We start from the raw sequence: 25,612 nt of genomic DNA on the forward strand, positions 1-25,612 counted from the left end.
TGTGTGTGTGTGTGTGCGTGTGTTTGTGTGCTAACGTGTCTTTACCATCTTTGTTTCTGTTCAGGCTGTAATTATTTAGTCTGCAGATGCTCCGAGTTTGTTTGCTGTTGTCTGTTTCCTGCTTGCAACCCCGTCTATATCATGTCTGTGCAACTTTCACAACACTGTGCCACATCTATACAGCCTGTCTTCACTCAGCAGGCCCATTATGTTTAAAAGATGGGGAATTCACTTGCTCTGTTTTCCATGCTAGTAATTAATTTGGCACCAGGACCCCCTCTTGGATAATGCTGTTTATAAAAACATATAACCGTGTACTGGTGTCTTCTGCTGCGTTATTTCCATTTGATTACTAAAGTTTCTCTAAAGTAAATCACACTTAGAGCCCTTTACAAATGGATTATATTTTCAATTTATCATTTAGAATCTAACTTTGCCTTGCTCTACAATTTATATTGTCAACTCCAAGCAATTCAGCTGGACATAGTAACATTGTAAACCTTGGCCACATAACACCATAAAACAAAACATTGCTAGGCCTCTAACCAGCACACATTCAAATGTCCTAACAGGTTGCCAAGATATCATTGTTATATGGAAAACTCAGAATTCATGTTGAATGAACCATCTTTAAAGTTTCACTCACAGATGCATTCCAATGTGTTTATAAAGAGAGAATAACCTGGTTCTGAAATAAAAGTTGACTGGAAACAGTCACAGTCAGTTACAGTTTTTTCCTTTCCCCCAGGAAGCATTTCTAATTAATGGCTATTATGTTATTCACAAAGTGATCATTTCTAATTTATTAAGCCCCCAGTGATGTCTGTTTCAGGCATCGCGTTGCTATCTGAGCCTCAGCTAGCATCTGCCTCAGCACACTGCTCACAGAGGGGAGAGTGCTGAAGGGGCAGTGTTCAGCTTTTGTTACCTGAGCGTCACTCACCGTAACCCAAAACAAGACAGCTGCTTGACTTAGCATCAAGCTGAAAGGAAACACCGACGAGGCAGGGATGGAGATGGAGGGCGAGGGAGAGAGGCAGGGAGGGAAAGAGGGAGGAAGGGGAGAGATGGGGTAGGAGAACAAGTTCATTTAGGTACCAAGTTCATATGCGTAAAGCTGAATGTTGGAGGCATTGTCTTGAACAAACATAGTGTTGATAGTAAAGTGTATTTAGAGATAGGGTGGGAAGAAATGTAAGTGTTGCCCGGTTGATAGGTATCGTCAATGACATGGGGTACATTCAAAACCACAAACTAAAAAGACTACAGCACTTATTTACATTCAAACACTACCAATGAGCAAATATCTCAGACTTAACAACTTTATCAACTTAGACCTTCTACAACCTCTTGTTCAACTGACACTCAGACATGAATCTATTTTAACTGCTTCTGGTTTTTTCCTGCCCCATGGACACATTTCTACCTAAACTTACAAACTCAACAGAACGTTGCAGACTTCAGTGTCTCCTTTCTCCTGGTCTTCTCTGTTGTCAAAAGATAAAAAAAAAAAAAAAAAAAAATGACAAGAGGTCAGGCGGGGCCCAGTGGCAGCCATATTTCCTGAGGCTCCGCCTGTGGTCTTTACAGCCAAAAACACACACGAACAGACAGTGGGAGGATTCTGCATGACCTTCCACCCCCGCTGGGCTCCCTCGGGGTCAGCATAGGCCATGTTGGTCTCTCTACAGAGGCCAGCACCTGGATGACTGGACCCATCCACAGGGATGTGGGGGGTGTGTGTGTGTGTGTGTGTGTGCGTGTGTGTGTGTGTGTCTGTGTGTGCGCGCATGGGCTTGGGGGAAGGGGGTCTCTGGGGAAATGAATCAGCCACTTAGTTTAGCCACCCGCCCCCTCACTTACAGAGCTTGCTTCAGCAAGACCCAAAGGTCAAGTCTCACCCTTTCTCGCATTTCTGTCTCTGCTTGCCATTTCTCACTACCTCCCCCATCTCTATCATCAGAGGTGAACAAGGAGCTATTTCAGAGTGATGTGAGAAACAGAGGTGGCTGCTGTGTGTGTATGCATGTATGATATGATGATATGTGTGTGAGAAATAGAGAGTAGGTCACTTTTGTCAAATTATAATTTTATGTCACTTCCCATGTATGTCCTCCTAGCTAGACTTCATTAAATAATGCAACCATAAAATAGTAGACATGGTAATATCTCTGGTGGCTTGGCTTGCATTCAAGTTCAAATAACAGATGCGACTTTATGTCTTTGTTAGTCCAAAAGCAGTCAGCTGTAATTGTCTGTCTGAGGGAAAGCTGTAATTAAGTATTTTACATCTTATAAAGGTGTGGAGGGGAGTGAGTCTGTAGCAGACATTGAAAAAGCCTGCAAGATCACCATCTAAAAAGAAAAAACATTTCTTAATCTGTTAAAGCAAACTGTTAGCTTGTTGAAAAAAAGGTGTGTAGTTAGGATATATACACTTGGATAATATGGACTTAGACTGGAGTTGGCAAATTGCTAACTTCACAAGGAATGCTTTGTCAAAAATATGGCTCTAAGCAATTATGGTAAAATATGCTGAGCAGCATCATACCCATTCAACAACCAATCTTTTATCAAGTCACATACCTCCTTACCCTCAAAAGGCCTCCTCTTTTGAACGCTTGGCACGGTATATACTTTAAAGTTTAAAACCATGTAAAATGAGCAGGTATCAGTGCGTGCAATCATTTCCTACTTGTGCATTTAGCATGTGTGTTTTTTCTTGATGCTTGTGTGTGTTGTAAATGTCTGAACAGAAGAGTGTTTTTGTGTGCATAGTGCCCAAAGCGTACCAGTTGCAGCTATCTCTTACCTCGTCACCCTATACGAGAGCAGTATGTGCCAAAGGCAAGAGACAGGAGTCAGATTTATACATTGAATGACACTCATGCCCTCGTATCACCCACCGCCACCGGTGCCAAACGCCCACTGACGGAAAGTCGGCATCTGTCCAACATGCCTCCACTGGGCATATTAACACGGACTGACACACACCCTCACATACACAAGCATGGAGACACACACAGGCAATGTATACATAGCAAGAGAAACTAGAGGCGCACACCCACACGGACACACCTAAGGGCAGAGAGGAGAGAGAGGATAATGTGAGAGACACGGAAAAGTTGACCGGTGAGTAAGAGTGTGTGGTGCTGTTATGGCTGACATCTGGCTGTAAGAGAATCTACTTGGATGCCCAGGGGCCTGGGGCTGTTGACAGTAACCCCCCCCCCCCCCCAAACGCCTCCTCCTGCCTGCTGGCACGAACTGATAGCAACGGGGAAAAGTGGCCAAGACACTGAACCCCGAGTTGCCCCCGGTGCTGCGCATCGGAGTGTGAATGTGTATGAATGTTTATCTGATGAGCAGGTGGCACCTTGTACGGAATGGTGAATGTTTCCTGTAGATGTAAAAGCGCTTTGAGTAGTTGTTAAGACTGGAAAAGCGCTATATAAATACAGCACATTTACATAACTGTGGCTAAACCACAGTCCGTGAGAAAATCACGCATACACACAAATACTGCAAATACGGCCTTCAAATAATTCATCGATAAACTTTCATAACAGTTTCAAACTGATAAAAGATGGAGCCACTGAGACAAAATGTTTAATTCTTGCTCCAAAATGAACATTCACTTTCCGCAAACAACTGGGAACATCTTGCAAACGCTTCAGGAGCAGGCCTGTCCCTTCATTAACATCAGGTGAATTGCACCTGCCTCATGAAATCTTTAACCTTTTACCACCCACTGTCCTTTCTATAGGACGTTAGCATAATTTAGAATGCTGGAAGTACAATGAAAAGATAAATAAATATGATATGTGAATATGTGAATCTGTGTGTAATATAAATATTTATTAAGGAGAATTCAAAACCTTTTTTTAAATTTAATTTAAAACACGTAATTAAAACATTTTCTATATTATTATCACTAACTGAAACTACATAAGCAAAAACCTCTGTCTTTGTTATACAATCATCTAAATCCTACAAATGCAACAAATGATCAACACAAACATCCACTTTATGTCCCACACCTATCTCTCAACAGCTGCATAAAAGAAAGAACGATAAATTTAAACTATGTACTGTAAATTAAGTTATTAAGATGGATATGTTTTGCAGTGTACACATTTGGAGAGGAGCGGGAGTCACATTCACAACACTCCACACAGCAGAGGGCCAAAACTGGAGATATCATTGTGTGGCTCTGCGGCATCCAGTTTCCACCCCCTTCCATTGCCTCAGAGCAGCAAGGCCGGTGCAACTGAATCTGTCAGCCAGGTCAATCAGATAGCGGCCATGGCTATGTCTAGCTCTGTCTACCTGTCAAAGCTGTGTGGCTGTCATCCAGCCAATCAGGCAGCCATTGCCCGGCCACCGCCCCTGCCTTATCAGGATAATGAGCTGCATTTACGTCCATTATGAGCTGACCCCAAGGACTTTCTCTGCTGCTAAGCGGGGGCCTTGCGCCAGTGATGGACAGAGGGAATGTGATATGGGGCTGGGTTGTGCTGCAAGAGCAGGACTGCAGGGGATAGGAATGAAGGAACAGTGCATTTGGTGGCTGGCTGCCTCAGGACAGTGATAATGTAAGGTAGGACGGGAAAGTCCACAGTTGGTTTACACCAAATTTTACAATACTTACTGTTAACAAACAAGAACGCTCCTGAGAAGACTGGCAGCCTCACCCAGCCTCCACACTCCACTATACCTTCTATACAACCAAACTAGCATAGACTCTTTCTAAGATAGAAAAAACTGGAGAAAAAAAATTCTGCTGCTATTTCTTTACAGAAATTACACAAAAGTATTAATGATCCAACGAGAAAATTAATACTAAGACAGCAGTGATATTATACAAGACTCAAAGCTCATTCATTACATTATTTAGTTTATTACAACCCAAACATCATACAGTGTTGGATAAAACCAACATCAAGCATAAAATCCTGCCTTTCTGGCTAAAAGCTTCAAAGTTTAACCACCCAGTTGTGTATGTATCTCTTGGCAAACATCATGACAATCTGTCTATTGGACTAATAAATTATTGAATTTGGGGCTTGATGAACAGGCAGGGGGTCACCCAAAAAAAACAAATCCATCCATAGCAAATTTGATAGAAATCCAGCCATCGTCACTGGTGATCTTTTCATGACCTGTTCAAAATACACTGGCACCATATGATATGCCTCAAGACACCCACCAGCAGCAGTTAGCCATATATCAACGCAGGTAGACACAGTTTACACCACCGCAATACACCTACAAAAGCAGATGCTTTTTTTCACTCCCTCTTGGACACATCTCTTGATTTCTTCTCTTGTCAGGTCATTGTTCTGTGGTCTTGTAACTGTCACAATGGATGAGGAGAGGCAGTAAAATATCAAGATCTCTCAACACTCACAATTATTGTATAATATTAAAGACATCCCCCAGTGAGCCATAGCTAGAGATAATGTCTCTTTGTATGAGGACTCAAGTGCAATGACATACCAAAGACACTCATTTCAACATACATTCATTTTATGTGCTACATGTGGAACTCTGGGGACCATATGAATAAATATATACCAATTGAATGGCATCTTGTTCTGGACAGAGTGTTGAATGGGCAACTGACTAACCAATAGACCACCCAACCTTACCTACCTAAGGGGCCCTTTTGTCATGCAACCAATGGGACAAATATGATGCATGTAAGAATGCAATGTAAGAAACCACACGTAAAAGCACTTGTGTTTTTACATCTGGTCCAAAACATGGTACCTCTTTATATAGACTTAAAAAACAGAAAACAATTTCTACATTTTGCTGAAGCTATTAGTTCATTAATCAGTCAAGATAAAACTAAATGGCAACTGTTTTAATAATCAGTTCATCTTTTGAGTCACTGTTTAGGCAAAAACATTTTTTGGGTACAAGCATCTGGAACGCATTTATGAAATGTAAAACGTATTTTTAAATGTATACCGAAAATAATTTTCTGCAATGTATTTTAAATTCAATGTCAATAACATTTTTATTAATATTTGTAATTATAATTATTTATATTATTAATTATTTAATATAAATAAAATATATGCAACAATAATAGTAATATAATATAGTAACAACCTAAGTCTGATTCCTGATAGGCTACATGCAAAGTTTTTAATTAAAATATGTGTGACTAATTAGAAAGTACACATTTATACCAAAACCAAAGGAAGACATTGTTATATCTCCCTCTCCCTCTCCCTCTTTATATCTCAATCAGTAAACCGAATTATAATCTTTTGATTGTGAGCTCCTAACAAGCTCCTCTTTGTTTTTTTTGTTACTGCAAATTGCTTTGAGGACAAACCACAGTAAGAAAAAAAACACCAGATAGAGTGGGAAAACCTATACAGCTTTGCCCGAAGTGACGCACACTCATTACCGTCATTGCAAAGGATAATTAGTACAAGAAGGTAATAATAATGTTGCCATCATTCATAACAAAGACTAGGGGGAGGACACGACCAGTGAAAGGAAGAAGGGGAGCATACGCTGCGGGAAGAGGAGTCAGCAGAATGAAGCCCATGGGAACTGCGAGTCAGGGACAGCAGAAAGTGTGCTTCAGAAATGAGTGGGAATGACTGGCAGAGCACACACAAATAAACACACATACTGGTTTGAATGACCAAATAACACAATTAAACACACCTGTGCACATGGCCAAGCAGCCATGCACATATAATGCTCCCACACAATAAACACACACACACGCAAACACACACACACACACACACACACACACACACACAAAGACATACAGACACACACACACGTTTATAGCAGCCCCAAAATCACTACCACATAAAAGCACTCGAAATACAGTAACAAGCCATATTTTCCATGTTCTGGTCTTTTTAGCTTGATGTGATTCATCCAGACGTCTCTCTGCAAACTTCTCCAGTTTTAATGAAATTGCTTAAGTTTACTGTTACAACAAACAAGGATGGTAAAAGTTCACTGAAAATAGGGCCTTAAGCTGTTTTGGGTCTGTCGTGAGCTCATGACTTATTCAATTCAACAGTAGTCTGTATCCTTGATGTTCCACTTCCAGGATTGCTCGGGTGCCGCAGGAAATTCCGCCAATGCATGTCTTTTCACCGATGTGCGTTTCTTTCTCTTCTCTTTCTTTGAGTTGGAATTTTAAATTAAATTCAGGTAGATTTATGAGGGCTATAGTTAACTGCTCCTCAGATCTATGCAGGGTAAATTGAGACAGCTAGATAGACGATCTGTCCATTCTTAGTTTTCTCTTGCACAACAAAAACAACTTTGTGCAGAGCTTAGTGCCGCCCACGATGATTGCGATTGGTTTAAAGAAATGCCAAAAAAACAGTGTATGATTTTCTTTCATCCCAGAATGCTATGTGGACTAACCAGACCCTCTTCAGCAGCGCCTTGGAGGATGGTCTGGCAAAGCAAGACTAGGTCAGCAGTGACATTGGATATTTCTCAAAATGGGGACCATAGTGCCAGAACAACTCCTAAACAGAGATTAATGATTGTTTGCCGTCAAATGGTTAATGGCTTCCAGTGTTGCAGTGCAGCAGTACATTATCCGTTATAATTGCTGCACGCTCGGTTGATTAATTTGCATGTGTCTGGTTGTCTCTCTCTGTCCATTTGTGACCTTGATGACTTACAGCTGAATTGATATTTTTTATTGGTATAAACAAGCATTCTAATGGAATCTCTGTCTTCATGTCAAAGTGATCTATAGTTAAGAACAAGACTTCCTTTTGTTGTGGCTTTTAAAATAAAATTTGAATAAGAAGCAACAAAAACTGTTTGGATTGTTTGCTGCTTGTTTGTTGGTCAGAAGCCTGATGACTTGAAGAGTGTGCTGCATGTTGTGTTTTCTTGGCTTTGTCTGCTGGAAAGAGAAATTGTACCAGTCTTAAGTGTCTTGTTTTTTACGAGCTGCATTAGTGTTTTCCATCAAGCTGCAATTACAGGCTATTCATACACAGGGCAGGCCCTCCTAGCGCTGCTTGGTACTTTCTGGGAACGTTTAGCAAACACAAGCTATCCGTTCATATGTAAAGCATGTACAGTATACGTTGGTATGCAAACATACTGTACATGTCATGAAGTGCAGATCTAACACTGGATTTCCACCAACTACAGAATGGCTGCGGATTGGCTCAGCTGTGTGTCGACTCTGGCTCCGCCGTGCGTCAATACCCACCAGGTCCGGATTTGTTGCGAAACAGCTGTGGCCATGACTGACAGCTGAAGTCTCAAGGACCCACCGGATTGCCGGTGCTGTGCAGGAGTCGGAACGCAGCTGCTCCGCAGTCAGTAGAAATACACACATTGACTTTAATGGAAACCTAATGACTCCGCCGCCATTCCGGAGCCGATCTGCAGACGTTCCACAACCGGTGGAAATTCTGGGTTAAGGAACTGGTTATTTGTAGAAAGGGATGCACCGATTGTGAAATTCTGGGCCGATATCATTGCTTTGTTGTTGACGTTAATGTTGTTTCCCCTTTTATGACAGGGAATCAAGGAAATATTCATTATAAAAAATAACTGATGCAATGTATTTTATGAATATATCCTTTCACATCAAAGAAAGCCATGTAAAAGCCATTGCAAAAGCAATTCCATCTTACTTCCTGATAGGCCAATGGCAGTCAACGAGGTGAATATCGGCCAATATCGATGATCTGCCGATAAATCGGTGCATCCCCAATTTGTAGGGTTGTTGTTTTTAGGTGAGACTACAAAAAAGAGGTAAAATGTAAGGGAGTAGGAAATATGTTATAATCTGCTGGAAATTAGTCACTGATGCAGTAAGTCAACCCTTAAGCTTCTCCCTCCATAAAAAACATCCGTAATACTAAAGAGGTTACACAACCGACAAAATATGCCAATGATTTACCATACATACTACAGACTTTGAGCAGCAGCCACAGTCATGTACTTAAAAACCACACCCCGGTGCTATGTAATGCTTACGTACTAGGAAAGCATCTCATCTGGTCCATTTGGGTGCTCCAGAATCTTCTTTCATTACACAACCACAGTGAGACTGGCATTTTCAATCATTCCTCCAAGGCCTGAATGAGCTTTCCATCCCGGGTAAAAGGGCTGACGGCCGGTTAGGTTAAAGTGAGTCAAATCAAATCGGTCTTTAGGTTTTTAGGACATAAGGCCAACGGATTGTTAGGGTTCTTTCCCATCATGCCTGCCTGCCTCCAATACTTCCTATTTGGAAAATGGGGATAATTAAAAAGAAACATTAACTACGAGTTAACAAGCCATTTAATATTAGGTGATCAGGACTCTGATCACACTGTTAGCATTGTTATTCTCAAGGACTAGAGACATTAATTATACTTTATATTATAAAATGTGTTTGAATTTCTGTTAGCTGTTAACAGTACATATATGTGTATTTTTTCCTCCCAAATGATGGTTTTATCTTCACCACAGGATCACCATTTTCCCTCCTTTCAAACTTGCAATTATGCCTTGAATGATTCCTCAATTATTCCCTATCCACAAAACAAGGATGTTCCTTAGGCTTTGTTTTGTAAAAAATTAGCCCATGTAATGTTTTCTTTAGGCAGCTGTTGCATGATTTATGGATTGAGAAACGCCTGGTTGGGATGCGTAGCACCAGTCAATGAATGACAATTGTTAAAATACAATAATAGCCCTACTCTGTCACTCATCCAGCCTGAAAGTCATATAACCATAAACAAAAGATACAAAGTGTATTTCTGCTCTTAAGGGCTAGATTTTATTTGCCTTTGTATTAAAGTATTGACTTTTCTTATATTCTTTGTTATACTCAAAGACATTACATCATATTTTCAATGATTAGATTAATTATTATATAACTTGCAGCTCTATTGAACTGTTTTATTGCCCTGTGCTGTTTAATATGTAACCTGAGGCACTAAAACGGTATGATATTTTAAACTTTCCTTCACCACCATCCTACACTGAAGTGGGTTATTATGCTGCAATAAATGTTGCTTACGACAGCAGAGGAGCGGGAGCTGGTGCTGCAGACAAATTGTTCGCGTGGCTTGTTAATATGTAACCTGTTGGGCTAGTGCTGTAGGGACAGGATAAACTGCTTAGGTAGTTGTGTCCAGACGTGATGGCCCTGACGCACCAAGCCAACCTCAAAGTACTAGCGCCAACAAAAGCTGACTGATCAAAGGCTTTTTTGTCAATGCACTTCCTATGCATAGAAGTTGCACTTGAACACACGGTAATGAGTAGAGCTGATGACCAGCTGAACATGAACACATGTGCTATTATGAATGAGAGGAAATTACTGGTCACTTTGCTTTGCACTGGCATTGTCAGCCTGTGTGGTCTTTGGTTGGGAAAGAAACAAACAGACAAATATGAAAAAAGGAAGACAAACAACTAAGTGTGTGAAATCGCTGATGTGCTCTGGTGGCTCAGTGGTCAAGGAAGCTTAACATGCAAATACAACATACAGCTAGGCACCTTTACCACATGGTATCCCCTCTCTCTTTTCACATCTCCTCTAGTGGGCATTTAGACCAAAAACAACAGTGTTGATAAAAAGCAATGGAATGGAAGACCTAGGGGATGACGTTAAACAAAAATAGAAAGAATGCTTGTCGCTAACATACAAATTAACTACTAATAAAAATCTGCGACTAATACAATACTAATACAGTTTTACATATTATACTAGAGATAAAATAAGCAAGTTTGATAACACATCATCTGATAGATATTTAAAATGTAACCTATATGGTGACTCAGTTCTGCACGCCTTTTGGTACTGCAAAGGAATTATGAAGAATTGGTAGAGTATAGGGATTTTACAAACAGAAGAATCATATATAAAACTTGAAAAATATAGAAGCACCTTCAATAGAGAATTGGAAGGCCTGAATGGAGTATTACATGTGCATCAAAATATCAATGTCAGAGGACAACAATAAAATAAAAACAATTTCATACATAATTAAAGTTTGGATATATATATATATATATATATATATATATATATATATATATATATATATATATATATATATACATAATACTATTAAATGTGTATAAATAGTATATAAATTTGTATTATATACTATTAAATTTGATATAGTATTATGCAATTATGTAATTGGACATTGTGCAGAACAGAAGTTATTGACTACAGCATGAGTTAAGTTAAGTGCAATACGAGGGGGAGGATGTGGTTTTCTTCTGTTCTCCTGTGAATGTGAGGAAAGGTAGGGGGGGTATTGTGTGTGGTTATTAGATGTTCATTGAAGCATTGGATTAGATCATGTATGATTGTATTCTATGTAGGTTAAGTGTATGTTTATTGTGTGTGTTTATGCACGATGTACTCCCACTTGTTTCTCTTGAATGCCCAAGACAAATTTCTCCTATAGGACACAATAAAGGCTTATCTTATCTTATCAAATTCAGCTCAGCCATCAACACTCAACTGAACAGCCAACTGTCTGGGCTTGGTGTGCAGGGCCCTTGGTAACCATAAAGACCTAAAGGGCAAGCTTTTCCTGCCACACTAGATTTGGGACATTTGTCTGAGAAAGGAGAGGTTGAACTATGGGAAGACCTTAACATACAACTACTAAGCGTGGGAAAATGCAGTCCTATGTTACCACACTATTCATCCTCAATTTCATGGCAGTGCTTTAAAGTGTCACAACGTGTGATAAAGCCTTACTTATAGCTAAGGTCTATCATTAAAGACTTAACATTGACGAATGCAGAAAGTTTTATTTTAAAATCTTTACTTATCACTGTGCTGCTCATTGGAACAAACCAGGGAGTAGTATAGTGAATGTGTGGAATATTGGGGCTTATACCTTCACACAGTAATTCTTTTAAGTTGTTTGAAGTACTTTAGTGTTTATTAAAAAATGAGTGACCAGTCAGCCTACTTCTCTAATCCTTATGCAACGTGACTTCATGTAAAATTATTCTTAAAATTTCTTTGGCATTAGTCATTTGTCTTGTGAAAGTCATTGGTTTACTGTAAGAGAGAAGCATATCCTTTATGTGCTGTTCTTTAGTAAAGAGGTTTACTTCCCCAAATGCTTGTTTCCAGACTATTGTGACGTCAAGTGTGTGTATGTGTGTGTGTCTGTATTGGTTTGAGAATGGATGTTTGTGTCCATGTTTGTCAGCTGTTTTTGCCGAGGCCTGTCACACTGCATCTTGTGATAGAGCAACCATACATGGCATGACTCAGCCACCTTTTGACAGAGATTTAGCGGATCTGCTTGAACTGCGCTGCATGTGGTTTCACTTTAAGGCTCCTGACATGGCGTGCATAACACAATAGTGCGACCTGGATGAGTGGATTTACGTTAAGGTGTGTGTGTGGTAAATCTCCACGTGCAAAGCCGGTGGTGAGTGTTTGTATATGTGTCCTCCAGTAGAGGTGACCACTAATAAGCAACTATTGCAGAGTGACCCTGTGGTCTGTGAAGAGAAACCAATGTGCTGTGGCTAAAAACACATGCACATACACACATGTGTATATGAATTTTCACTTATAGGTCAGTCTGTGTGTGTGTGTGTGTGTGTGTGTGTGTGTGTGTGTGCGTGTTTCTGTGTTTAAGTGTGTATCATGATGACCACCACCCCTTCATTACCTCCATCATGGCTGGAAACAATCAGCCTCTCTGCCCCAGTTGTAGGCCAGAGTCAGGCGTTGCAAACCTACAGACCTAGCATTAGATAAGCCTCGATCACCACAGCCTGAATGGCCTCAGATTGGATCCAGCTTTCAAAACTATGGGCAGCACAATCTCAGAAACCCAAATCAAAATAGATTTGTTTCCCCCACTTCAACCATACATACTGGATTCCTAGACATAAAATATATTGATTGCCATGTATTGGTAACATATAACTTTTAAGTTCAGGCGTTATACAGTTGGATAAAGTTAGGTCAACTACCATTAGTGCATATCCTTGACGTTCCATTTCGAGGATTGCTCTGGTGCAGCTGTAAATTCCGCTGGATGCATGTATTTTTTTGCCAATTTCTGTTTTCTTTCCGTTTTCTTTGTGTTAGAATTTAAAACTCTGGAGGATTCATGAGGACCATGGTTGACTGCTTCTCAGATCTCTGCAGGGTAAATTGAGACAGCTAGCTAGACTATCTGCCCAATGTGAGATTTCTCTCACATGATTCTCTCACTATTTACGAGCTGCTCCATGCGGAGCTTAGCACCGCCCATGACGATTGTAATTGACATTTAGAGAAATGCCAATAAACCAGAGCATGTTTTTCTCCTAACCCGGAATGCTATGTGGAGTAGCCACTCCGCAGCGTGTGGATGGTCTGGCAAAGCGGGACTAACTACCATTAACATATTATTATTAATATGATTTATTAATGTAATTAAAACATGGGTGCAAGAAATGCACAGTAATGCTTAAACAGTTGAAGATTTCTGTATTTATTTTTTCATGTTACATGTTTACACAAGGCTTTAATTGTAATGGTAATTCCCACCCTGAATAAAACGCACTTCCTGGTTGAGTCTAAATAAACTCCAACCTGTAAGGGTTTCTAAGAAAATGAATGCAAAATCCAGTACCCCAGTACCGTGTTTCAAATCTATTGCTATTGCATAGATGACATACAGTATAGGTTAAAGTTCCTGTGCTGGCAAATCACTACAAAGCACATACAAGGAGTTTTTGCAAAATCAAAAACACAGAACTGTCTTGTAAGTCATCCCTTTCATGTGCTGTGTGATCATTTATCCAATCTGAAAACAGATATTTGTATCTTCTCTTGATACATTTTTACAGATTCAGGGACGGGATGAAGACCCTTGAAATTGCTGTTTTGTCACAAGCCATCCCCACTCACAGCTGATGTACTAGAACAGCTCTTTGAACTTTGACTGTCAGCAGTTGGCACCAACAAAAAATTGTTGCTAGACATAGAATATGTTCACACACTGCACTACTACACTACTATACACAATGTGTTTTCTCTTGTTAAATTGCTTTCCTTCAAATTTCATTAGCTACCTTTGCACTGTAGTTTTAACTTTGATCACCCCCTCTTTTAACATTCTTTTCATATGCTCTTCTGTCTGTCTTTGTCTTTCCCTCCTTTTAAAACGTTTTCTACATGTTAGGTTTAATTTGTTTATTGGTGTTCTTTGGTGTATTTCTTTTTCAGAGCAAGAGGGACCCTTGAAACTTGGGGGTATCCTGGCCTAGGCGACGAGAGCAAATGCAATTCCATCCCTGGGCTTCTACCCAGGACCTTTAGTGGATTTTCTCCATGAGCTGCCCCTCAGACAAGGCCCTCATTTACCCACTGCAAACACATGCATTTACTGCCTGCAGTTTCCAGTCCTGAAAAAATTTGAGGCCTTCAAGGAAACTATGGATTTTTGCATTAAAAAACACTCACCCCCAATTTGTCACTGGCCTTTTATTAACCTCCCAATAGTGTCCTAATTGCCTTGACACTAACAAACTTGCTCACTAATAAAGTGCACCAGGCCCAGAAATAATTTTATGCCATGGTTACTGTCATTGGCTAGTGGGTCTACAGTTCCCAGAATTCGGTTCATAACTTTATCATTAAAAATAAAGTAATTTTCTGGAACAACAACATTGTTTAAAGTCTCAAAATGTACTTGGGGGTTGTCACTCCCAACTAAAAATGTTCTGCATTGCCTCTGCACTGTTGAGAACACCCCTCAGCCACCGTTGAAGAGGCATTTGTGATCCCTGTGTTGATAATCTGTGGTTGTTCTGATTTCTGAATTCTGCAGTTGCCCTTTGAACTCTTGGCAAGTAGATGTAGTGAAGACGAAATAAGTTCAGTTCATTTGTAGAGTTCAGTATGCCCTCATTTTCCATGAAGGATAAGAGATCACTATAATAGAAAGACACAACTTTGTTTTACTCTGGCCATAACCACTCAATCCTCTGGTTGTGAACACTGTGTCCAGTGATGACACTACCTCTATTTAACCCTCTTCTTTCCAACATATACTGGGCAACCCCGGTGTTCTCCATGACATGATCACAGCGTATTCTCAAGGGAAGGCCAACATTCTCTACACATAGAAGAAAACTTGATGCTCTAACTTGATTAGGCAGTGCAGGTCTATGATAGTCCTACTAAAGCCGTCAACACATCCATAGTAGTGCATCCTCCACCCGACCAGTTTATGGTTTCCATCTATCTGCCTATTGAAAGAAAATTTGATAATTAATTTGTTACCATGTGCTAAAGAGATCCTAACAGTTTGTTTAATGCAGTATTTTTTCTAAACAAAGAAAAAACCATAACCATAATTGATTGGGATTTTGAACCGAATAAATACTTGAATTGAATTGCACAGCAACCACGATGACCAGTTTTGATAGTTGGTAGGCCTAAGGTCAACATTTTCCTTTTTGCTGTCCATGAGTTTTTATAGGAATTTATGATCTATTGAAAACATGCATGGAGCGCCTCCGGGACACCAAAGCTTCCCTGATTGTCACCCTCTTCAAACTGCTTGTTAATTGAGAGCAAGAAAGAGATTGTCCAAGTATAACAGTTAAGCTCAGAAACTCATCTTTACAAAATGACACTGTCATGTTCCAAATTGTCAGTTTCCCTCACAATTCTCTGAACACACTGCAGTGTATCACTGACCAAATTTAGCAATGTTTTCCTCATTACCATATACTTCCACAAACAAAAACTGACCTTGAAAAGGGAAGTAAATAAGAAGAAATACCCCTGACATTTTTTATCCAACAAGGTTGTTTTTGTCCTTAGTTTCTACTGCTTGATTTAACTGTTCCTTGTTCCTTTCAGATGGTGCTAGCTGTACTGTGTGTGTGTGTGCCTTTAGTAAACGTAATAAGTGATACAACTTTTTTTCCTGCCACATGGCATTGTCATTGATTACATCCCACTTTGCAACAACAGAAACCTTATTAATGGATTTTGATTGATTTCAATATCGATCGATCCAACACCAAAGATTCTTTTGTACCTTAAAATAATGTTTCCAAAATCGTTTAAGTGGTTCATTGGTAATGGTAAAAGTAACAGACAATTCCGCTCCCAACCTGTAGAGGGAACAAAGAGGAAAAGTGCTTTGGTGCCTACTGTAAAGGTGCTGGTTGACAAGTAGCTAATACTAATGTAATCCTTGGTGGGTAACAACCGTTCAACATGCTCAGTTATTTTTAGTATGACTGTTTTGACCACGCCAACAAGTCTGGGCTAATCCACAAATTAATCCGTAACGTTAACTGTATAGATAGACAACTAATCTAATGGTAATTTAGTCTTTCGGCGCTGCAAGGCTTCAGTCTGGATGAGAGCTGACAACAGCCCCGGTCCGGTCCGGTGTCGCAATTCTGCCTTCTCCCACAGCGACAGGTTTGTGGAGCTGAGTGTCACGATTTTTTTAGTTTTTTGTTTTTATTTAGCATATCGTTACAGCCCTAGAGAATATGCAAGATTATACACACAAACACACGCATGCGTACACGCATGCATGCACGCACGCACACACAAGCACACACACACACTGATACACAAACCTACTCAACTACTCAAACATACTTTGATTTATGTGTAGCAAAAGTATGCTAAAACTATCAAAATGCATTTATGCATATATTGCAATGCACACGTTGAGACAGCTGCAATAGGGTAGTGTGTGTGTGTGCACACACACACACACACACACACACACAAGGCATGGGACAGCGGGAACAGGCCAGGCTGTTATTCTAGTGCAGGCTGGCTGAGTTGACCGTGTAATCTCCAGGGTGGAGTCCATATTGGGTTTCTAGGCAATTCACTGTTTTTGGCCCGCTTGTTTTGTGATTTAGCTAAAGAGAAAAAAAAAGAGTGAGCGGGAGAAAGGGAGAGAGGGAGAGAGAGAGAGGACAACAAGTGTGGGTTGGTTTTCTTTCTGGCCGGCACATTGTTGATGAGTTGTAATGCAGTGTAACACAAGTGGTGGTTAACCTCAACGGCCAAGAGAAGAGAGAGAACGGGAGGGAAGAACAAAAAGAAAGACAAAACAAAAGAAGCAATGAAAACAACAGAAGGTGGATATCTAGTATATGGCTGTAACTGTGTATGATCAATGTGCTAAATTGTGGCCAAATTGTTTTGGGATAATCAGTGGTAGCTGTACGTTTCCTACCACTTGACATCTTTCCTGTTAATTTCTGATCTGCTCCGATCGGTGGGTGGGTTGGTCTCGAGAAACTTGTGAAAAACAAAGTTGTCTGGTGCGTGACTACGCCTGCTGTGTATTTTGCTTACAGTAATAGTGGGAATGTGGTAAGGGGAAAGAAAACTTATTGTGTACAGTGATACGACGACCTGCCACTGCAAAAGATACCATCTGTCATTGTTGAGCTGGGGAGATAAGACCATAAAGACTGTTAAGGCTGTCATTGTCAAATGTCTTCACGGATTTAAAGAAACACTACACTCATTCTTTTTAGTTTTAAACATCGGGTTTCTTTATACTTAGCTTTTTTTCTTCCTTTATGCAAGTTAGTTTGTGAAACAAATTCAGCAATGTATTTTTATTTTGGGCTACCGTAGACATATTATGTAACTGTTTGTTTGAAATGTATGTAATTTGATAACAGGCGAAATATAATTGTTGCTGCACGCAATATTATCTTTGCTTTATGCATTCATAGCCTTCGAAACAAAGAATCCACGGAGCATGTAAGTATAAAAGGGGGTACAAATATGAACAATACTGCTGAAACTATTTGTTTGTTTACCAATGAATCCACTGGTTTAACATCAGATAATTAATCCACAACCATTTTGATAACTGATACATCTTTTAACAAATAAATATAAATCAAAGAAGTAATCAGCAGCGGAATCAATAATGACAATACCCCTTAGTTTAAAAGCTAATTAAATACAAAAAATAGAAGCTAATTACCTCTGACTAAAGCCTTAGTTGAGTAAGTGCTAAGAAGAGATTGTTTTGATATTTTGGCAGCCAGCTGCCATAGCATGCTGTCATACCAATGACAGCACAGTCTGAACGGCTGGTGTGACAGACGACAGACACCAAGCTGCCCGGCAAGCCCAGGGAGGGGCTATTAAAGCAAGCACACATACACAACACCTGCATTCCCACAGTAGTCCAAGTCAACAGTCACAGCTCCCCCCTCGACACTATCAGAGAGGGAGGGACGTAGAGGGGGAGTGTGTGTAGGGGGGAAGGAAACCCTTGGAGAGACAGAGAGAAGGGAGTGATTTAAACTCTTCTCCCCTGGATATGGGAAGCTGCAAGGGCCTGGGGTGGAGGTGGGAGTAGCAGGAGTGAGGGGGGAGTGAGTGATAGAGGGGGAGAAGGGTCAGAGGAAAAGGGAGGGAAGCGATCCAGCTGAGACAGCAGATCTCCACAGAGGCTCAGTGCCAATGTCAAGGTGCTGAGTGAGCTGTGCGGGGAGCTCCAAACACACAGAGACTTACTCTCGATTTAAAGTCAAAAATAGCCTCTGGCACAAACACACTACTCATTTGCCTTCCTGCAGAATTCAATAGTGAACAAACATATGCACATTCCACAGACACTCAAATGAAACACACACGCACGCACTCACTCACACACAGGACAAGACAGCCAGAATGGACTCCATTGTGCCCAACTTACCAGGCCTGCTGAAATCTTCTTTGACCCCAAGACACAGGCTGTTTGGCCAACGGTGGACTGGTGGGAATGACCCTCTTGGCTGACACTGACCTTTTGATGTTCACTTCTCACCAAAAGCTGCCTTTGAGCGCACTTGATGTGTCTATGTGTGTTTTAGTCTCTATGTGTGCAAGCCTGCTGAGCTTCATCAGTGCGTGAGCAGTGACTTTGCATGCAGATGCAACAGCAAGAAGTGATTTGACTTGGCAAATGAAACTTGGAGTTTTAAATAATGCAAGAAATGTCAGATAAAGCAAAAACATATGTAATTTTGCCGTCCATCTGTGGAGGATTTTTGGTTAGTTGATATGACTCCTTGATCGCACTCTCTCTGTCCAGCATCTGTGAGAACATAAGACAGTAGAATATCTTATCTATTCCTTATCACTCTGACTTTGGTCCAGTAGCTCCAGTCTTCTCTGGTCTTTTCTAAAGACTCCTCCTTGTGTGTGAAGGAAGAGACATGTACCAGCCAGCTTGCCCTTCTGTTTCATTCTTGTCTCTGTCTGAGGTTCACTGCAACCTTTTATCTGCTCTGCTTATCAGGCCGACTTCAGCTCAGACACTCCTGGCCTCCCTCTCCCTAAGCAGTATGTCATGGAGGAGACGTGCAGTATCAAGACCCACAGACTAATGTCTGTCTGTCGCTCTGTCTCTATCTGCTTGACTGTCTCTATCTATGTGTCTGTCTTGGTTCCTAGAATAGTCCCTGGAATAAGACAAAACGGATGTATTTGTCTGCTGTGTGCACAGAGTATCAGCTGATCTGTTGGCACTGATTTATCATCTAGTTTATATGTCCAATAAGGTGTTTGTGAATATTTCTGTGCTGTTGTCTGTCTCTTGCTTATTTTTACATCAGCTGCTTAATGGATTACATGACAACCTGTATGTGAAACTGTCACCTGTAATGACCAACCCACAGTCAGCAGCTTCTCTTAGCTCTACGGAGCGGTTCTCTAAGTCAGTTTCTTTAAATCATCAGCATAATTTTCAGCTGCAGCAGGTAGCAGTTTGCAGGGAAAAAGTACAAATAAAACCCACAGTGGACAGACAAAGATAGTGACTAGCTGGTGCTAGTGGGGCATTTTGCAGCCAAGACCAAAAGCAAAAAAAAAGGGGGAAGTGTGGACATAAATTGATCAAATAGCCATAAACACGACCGTCAGTAGGTGAAATATTCAGTCATGTCCACATAAAAGAAAAGTAGAATTGAGAATGGGAGTTTTTTTTGTCTGTCTTGTTATTTGTTCCCACATGACAATTCTGCTTATATTAAGCAATGTTTGCACAAGACTATCTGTCCTGACTACCATGCTGTCTCTATTTAAAACCGTCAATGTAACATGATTGTGTTTTTTAACTTTGAGTGGTGTTGCTTTTGTTCCCACTTGACCCATGTCGAAAGATTCCTGGAAGGAAGGTCCTCAGCAAGTGTCATAAACAGAAAATCTACTCTGGTACAACAAAGGGACTTATCTGTCTTACTTGGAACTGATCAAAGCCAGCAACAACATTCAGAACACACAGAAACACAGCAGACAATAGGATGACTCCTTACCAGAGTTTCTTGCACATTTTTCCCAGTGAGATCATTACTTCCACTGGTGGTGCTGTAGGGGGGAGCCTGAACCTCTGAAATCAAGATTTTATCATTGAACTAGGATTACATAACATGCCTATTTTTAATAGTGTAACCATAAGAGTTTTTTTTATTTCATAGCTGTAAGATGCCAACAAAGACAATACAACTTGAGTTACAGATAAAATGTGGGACTTGGCAGGTATGTGAGTTATGATATGCCTGTTTAACACTATTTACAACATTATAGACATGATAAGCTGCAGCACCTGTAGCTGTACTATCGGATGATCGCTGCATAACAGACACAGGGTGGGGGAACTTTTTTACGGCCACCATTCAAAGTGTTGTAAATATGGAGTTCCCATTCAGGGCCCCATTCACTGATTCAACCTCAAATACCAGCTTCTAGATTTGATCCATTGTACCGTATGAGACTAGGCGAGGCCTGCATCCTGTGTGGACTACAAAAGTTAATTGCACACAATTGAAAGGTGTGTCGCTTTTATTCTTCTACAGGGAAACAGAGGGCCCAGAGGTATAGAAAAACACCCACCATTATACTCCCATAAAATCATTAGTCATTTACTGAAAAAAAAACACTATGGAATACAGACAAGCTTGTTAAGTGTTTTGCAAAAAGCTGACGCCATTAAAGCAAACAGGAGCCGACAGGAGACTGGTAGCAAGTCGGGCAAACACATAGGTGTGCACATGTACACACACATGCCATGATTTACTGTGGGCACTAGCAACCCCACTGCTGCCTGAGGGATGTGTCTGGGCACAGAGTACCATAGGGCCAATGTCTGAACCACAAGTGGCCCAGTCAAATCTTTACACAGTCATAAACACGCCGGCATTAGTAACAGCTAGTTAAAATCATTCCATGAACTAAGGCGTTAGCCTGCTATGGCACAACACCCCGCTGCAATAATAAAATGGACCTTATTCTATATTTAATCTGCTACTGTATAGTGATGTCAGCCTGTTTTGGTTGGTGCAACACTTTGCCCCAAGCTGAAATATCTGAGGGTTAACTATTGGATAGATTCACATCACATTTTACACAGAAATGTATGTCTCGAGAGGATGAATCCTATCGATTTTGGTGATCACCTGACAATTATTGGATGCGCATCCAAGAAATAGTAATAACATTTCTATCAGCCTCAGCTGTACTGTGTGTAGTGATATTAATGTTGGCATGCTAAAACTGGGCCTGCAAGATAAATTGCTATAAAATTGCAATCTTGATTCACACGTTTGCAATTTAATATTTAAATAACTTTTTAATTAACTCTTTTTTCTCCTTTTTCATAAATTTTTACCACCACCATCAATTCCTAGTATTCCTATTGGCTTGAAATTATACATTTAAAGGTAAAGGACCAGTGAAGGACATAGAGGATATACTGCTCTGCCTTTTGCGTTTTTGCTGTCAAGTATTGGTGCCCTTGGTAATAGCTGAGTCTATCGTAGCCATCCTCTAAGAGTTAGATGTGCCAGAGTCAAGCTTTGACATTATGTGAAACTAGCCAAAGCACAGGAGCAATAACAGGATTCAGGGAACTGAATCGCAGTTGATGAGCTATATTAAAATGTATCACACTTCACAACAGCTTTTATTTACAGATTGTGGAGTTTTATGGGTGCATGGTTACAAAGAGGAGACACATATTTGCATAAAACAAACACATACAGGCGTAGATAAAGTATAATACATATGAACATATTCCCCATTAAAGGTTCCCCAGGTACCAACTAAAAAAGGAGTGACATTTACACTCATGGTCTATGGAGTAATTTACACAGCTTGGCATTGTTCACAGCTGGTTTACTGTTCCATGCAGTATAGACTGATTTAATAGCATTCAAAAGTAGGGTGGCACCAGGGCTACTTAGCACTGTGTATTAGTAAGACTACATTCCCCAATAAAACACAGACCCCTGTTTCATGAACTATTGACCCCTTTATAACCTTTTAAATAAGCTCACACCTCCCTGCTGATAATGAACTGATCCATACAGGAGTATATTAGTGGTCAGGTCCGACCTGAAAGTAGGCCTTAGGCATTTGGCCAAGGCAATAAAATATATGTGCAGAAAATATATCCCAGGGCCCTGCAAAACTTGGGCAATTAAAATAGAAATGTACCAGGGATATTTACAGCCAACGAGCAAGCCCACAGTGGGTGCTACCATGATGCAGAAAGAGAGAGGGAGAGAGAGCTGACAAGAGACAGTGGCAGTGTACAACATGATTTAGATGCTGTGAGTGAAACTGCAGACCTATAATCCTGAATACACAGAACCAGACAGAGACAGAGGAAGGGGCAAGCTCAGCAGGCAAAAAAAAAAAAAAACAGGGAGTGAGAGTAAAAGAGTGATCGAGAGACACACAAAGGCAGAGAAAGATAGAAAGCAAGGGAGACTGTGAGATGGAGAGCAAGCAGCCAGACATGCAGGCAGACTGTCCGTCTCTGGTTTGTGGGAATGCGGTAAAGACCCAGTAGTAGGCAGGGTTCTGGCTCTGAAATTAGAGAGTGGCGCTAAGAGAAGGGAGCCAGAGCCAAAGGCCGTCTGGAAGCTGCCAGGGGCTGCGTCCCCAGCACACTGCCGTAACATGATTTACTGCTGGACTGCACTACAAACAGCAAACCGCTCCTGGTGCTCTATCTAACTCACAGCAACACACCACTTGTTGCATGCTATTGAGTTCACAATGTTATAAAGATACCGCATCAATGGTGGGAAGTGTCAACGTGAGAAAGACCAGTTAAGCTTGGCGCAGCATATGGTGGTGTAGCGAGTCATCATGAGTAAGTTCAAAAATAGCCAAAACTACAGTTAAAAAAACATAAAAGGGTACATTGGTATGGGTGTCTTGCAACAGGTACTGGCAAGAAGATAGAACACAATATTGGATGTTTTGAGGTTTATCAGGTAGCAACACCGTACAGTCGGTTAGAATTCTATTTGAAATGATTTTACATCTGTACAAAGCTATCATGGGGATTGTTATTTTTCCTTTTCCTTGCAAGGTAAACAATTTAAGTATTTCATATTTTGCTCACTGAAGTTATTAAGACTGAACTTGATACAACATTAATGTCAGTTCAAGCATGTACTGTAATTTTGTCTCCGCTGAAATGTCTGTGGGGAACACTAAAAGCTTAGCAACTCCAGGAGCTGTTGTTCTGTAGAGGAGAATGACCTCTAACCTCCCAGTAGCAACAATTCCTTTGAAATATGAAAACATTTTTTTCCACTGGGAAAACACAAGCTTATTTTCACAGATCTACCATCTTTAATCCATCTACATGCTTTGGTAGCAAAGGATTGAGAGAACTAGATTTAATCAGGAGAAAACCAGCTATCGTAGGCCAAGTCCAGACATGCAGAAAGATTCTGTATGTGCTTGTCTGCAGCACGGGGCAGTAAGAGTTTGGCCACTGCAGCGAAGCTGTGTGTTCCAGCATTTGTGTGTGTCCATGCTTTTCCTTTGCCAAGTTTCCTCTCTTTGTTTAGACCGGCCCGGTCAGTCCGGCTCCCCACTGAGCACGCTGCGTCCAAATACACACATATATCAAAATACAGCACAACAACAGACAGGGTCCTCTTAGGGCAGAGAGTGCTGGGAATAGGAGCAAAGAGGGGGAAAACAGAGAAGTGTCCATTCTGGAAAACAGAAAAAAAAGGGGGAAAAGAGAGCTAAAAAGATACACTGTTGGACAAGCGGAGGTGTGATTGCAGTAGAGTCTTTGTCACCTTTTCTAGCAGAAGGACAGGAAATTGACAGACTATGGGTCACTGTGACCGTCACTTTAATTACAGAGGGACAGGGAGAGGGCTTAGGAAATATGCAGGAAAGTCGAGAAATGAATAGATGACCAAAACGAAGGGAAGGAGGACGGAGTAAGGCAATGTAGGGTAGAGTGTGACCACTCTATGCAACTCAACTGTATAAATACGGTACAAATATAATAATTTAATAGTGTCTAATTAAATCATATTTAAATTCAAACTGCAAACAATATTTTGATGTCAAACGCAAATGTGTCATTACTCTCAGTAACAAAGTGGGAATTATTTCAGCCGCTATAGTGCACTGAACTCCACACAGAGGCACAAGTTGATACAACACTGAGTGAAAAAACGTTCCAATGTTTTTTTTTCCATCTTTAATTCCTTTTATACAGCAATCACAAACCAGTCCATTAGGTAGGCATGATTGTGATTATAAATTTAATTGTTATCCCAAAAAGATTGAAGATGCCAACTGTGGCTCTAACCCCTCTGAATCCTTCCTGTAAACCTAAATAGGCTGAAAAATAACCCTTCTCCCTAATTTGCAATTGAGCATGACATAAGAAAAGTGGGGACTTCATTGGAAATCTTTCAAGTCCAAAGAATTGAAAAATCTCTTTAAAACTGTTTACATCTCTGTATGTGGTCTGTAACACGTTGTTTAGCTTATTACAGTGTTGCTTGGTTTCAGTTAACAAAACATATTTCCTCTAGTTCCTGTGCATTAATTCTGTTGTAATTGTAAAAGTTAAGATTTCCATGAAGAACATAACATCCCAACTACAGCCAAACAGAATACTAAAGACACTTAAAAAGGTTTACAGTAATAGCTCCTATTGGTGTGGGCTGTAACTTGTTCTGGGTGCCAATGTCCAAAATGAAGAAAACCATGATTGGATACAATATTTATTATTATTTATTGATGCACAATCATTAATAGATTTAAAGGAACACGCTGACTTATTTGGACTTTAGCTTATTCACCGTATCCCCCAGCGTTAGATAAGTCCATTCATACCCTTCTCATCTCCGTGCGTGTCGTAACTCTGTCTGGCGCATCTACCGCTAGCTTTGCTTACCACAGATGCTGGATGTAACTGGCTCCAACTAGCCCACTGATCCCAACAAGTGACAAAATAACGCCAACATTTTCCTATTTACATATTGGGATTTGTATAGTCACAGCGTGTACAAATAACAAGGTCACATGAGACACAGACATCTTCTAACCGTATACAAACTGGGAACTATATTTTCAAAACCCGAAGCACTGCTATTTGGGAGTGATAAGCGCAATTCCTGAAAAGCACTGTTGTTACTCTCTGGTGCTTCTCAAGTGCCGCAAGCAACTCATTCCGCCCAAGTAGCAGAAGTTGCAGAGATAATCAAGCTGTTCCTGTTTGCTGGTGCTGAGAGCTCAGTTGAAATACTGAGACACTGTTGGATGGACAACAGTGTGTGTGTGTGTGTGTGTGTG

At 40.6% G+C, this 25,612-nt stretch overlaps 1 protein-coding gene and 1 long non-coding RNA gene across 5 annotated transcripts in view; one reads left to right on the plus strand and one right to left on the minus strand.

The window, feature by feature from the left end:
- The window catches only part of kcnq1.2 (potassium voltage-gated channel, KQT-like subfamily, member 1.2), a 191,783-nt gene that overhangs the window by 30,591 nt on the left and 135,580 nt on the right, over window positions 1–25,612 (minus strand). The window lies entirely within an intron of this gene.
- On the plus strand, window positions 12,934–25,205 carry LOC116693921 (uncharacterized). The gene is made up of 4 exons (XR_004333033.1): window positions 12,934–12,946; window positions 17,457–17,459; window positions 18,049–18,063; window positions 25,076–25,205. It is a non-coding gene; the product is annotated as an uncharacterized LOC116693921 (long non-coding RNA).

This window comes from Etheostoma spectabile, chromosome 8, assembly GCF_008692095.1.
Source record: "Etheostoma spectabile isolate EspeVRDwgs_2016 chromosome 8, UIUC_Espe_1.0, whole genome shotgun sequence".
NCBI lineage: Eukaryota > Metazoa > Chordata > Actinopteri > Perciformes > Percidae > Etheostoma > Etheostoma spectabile.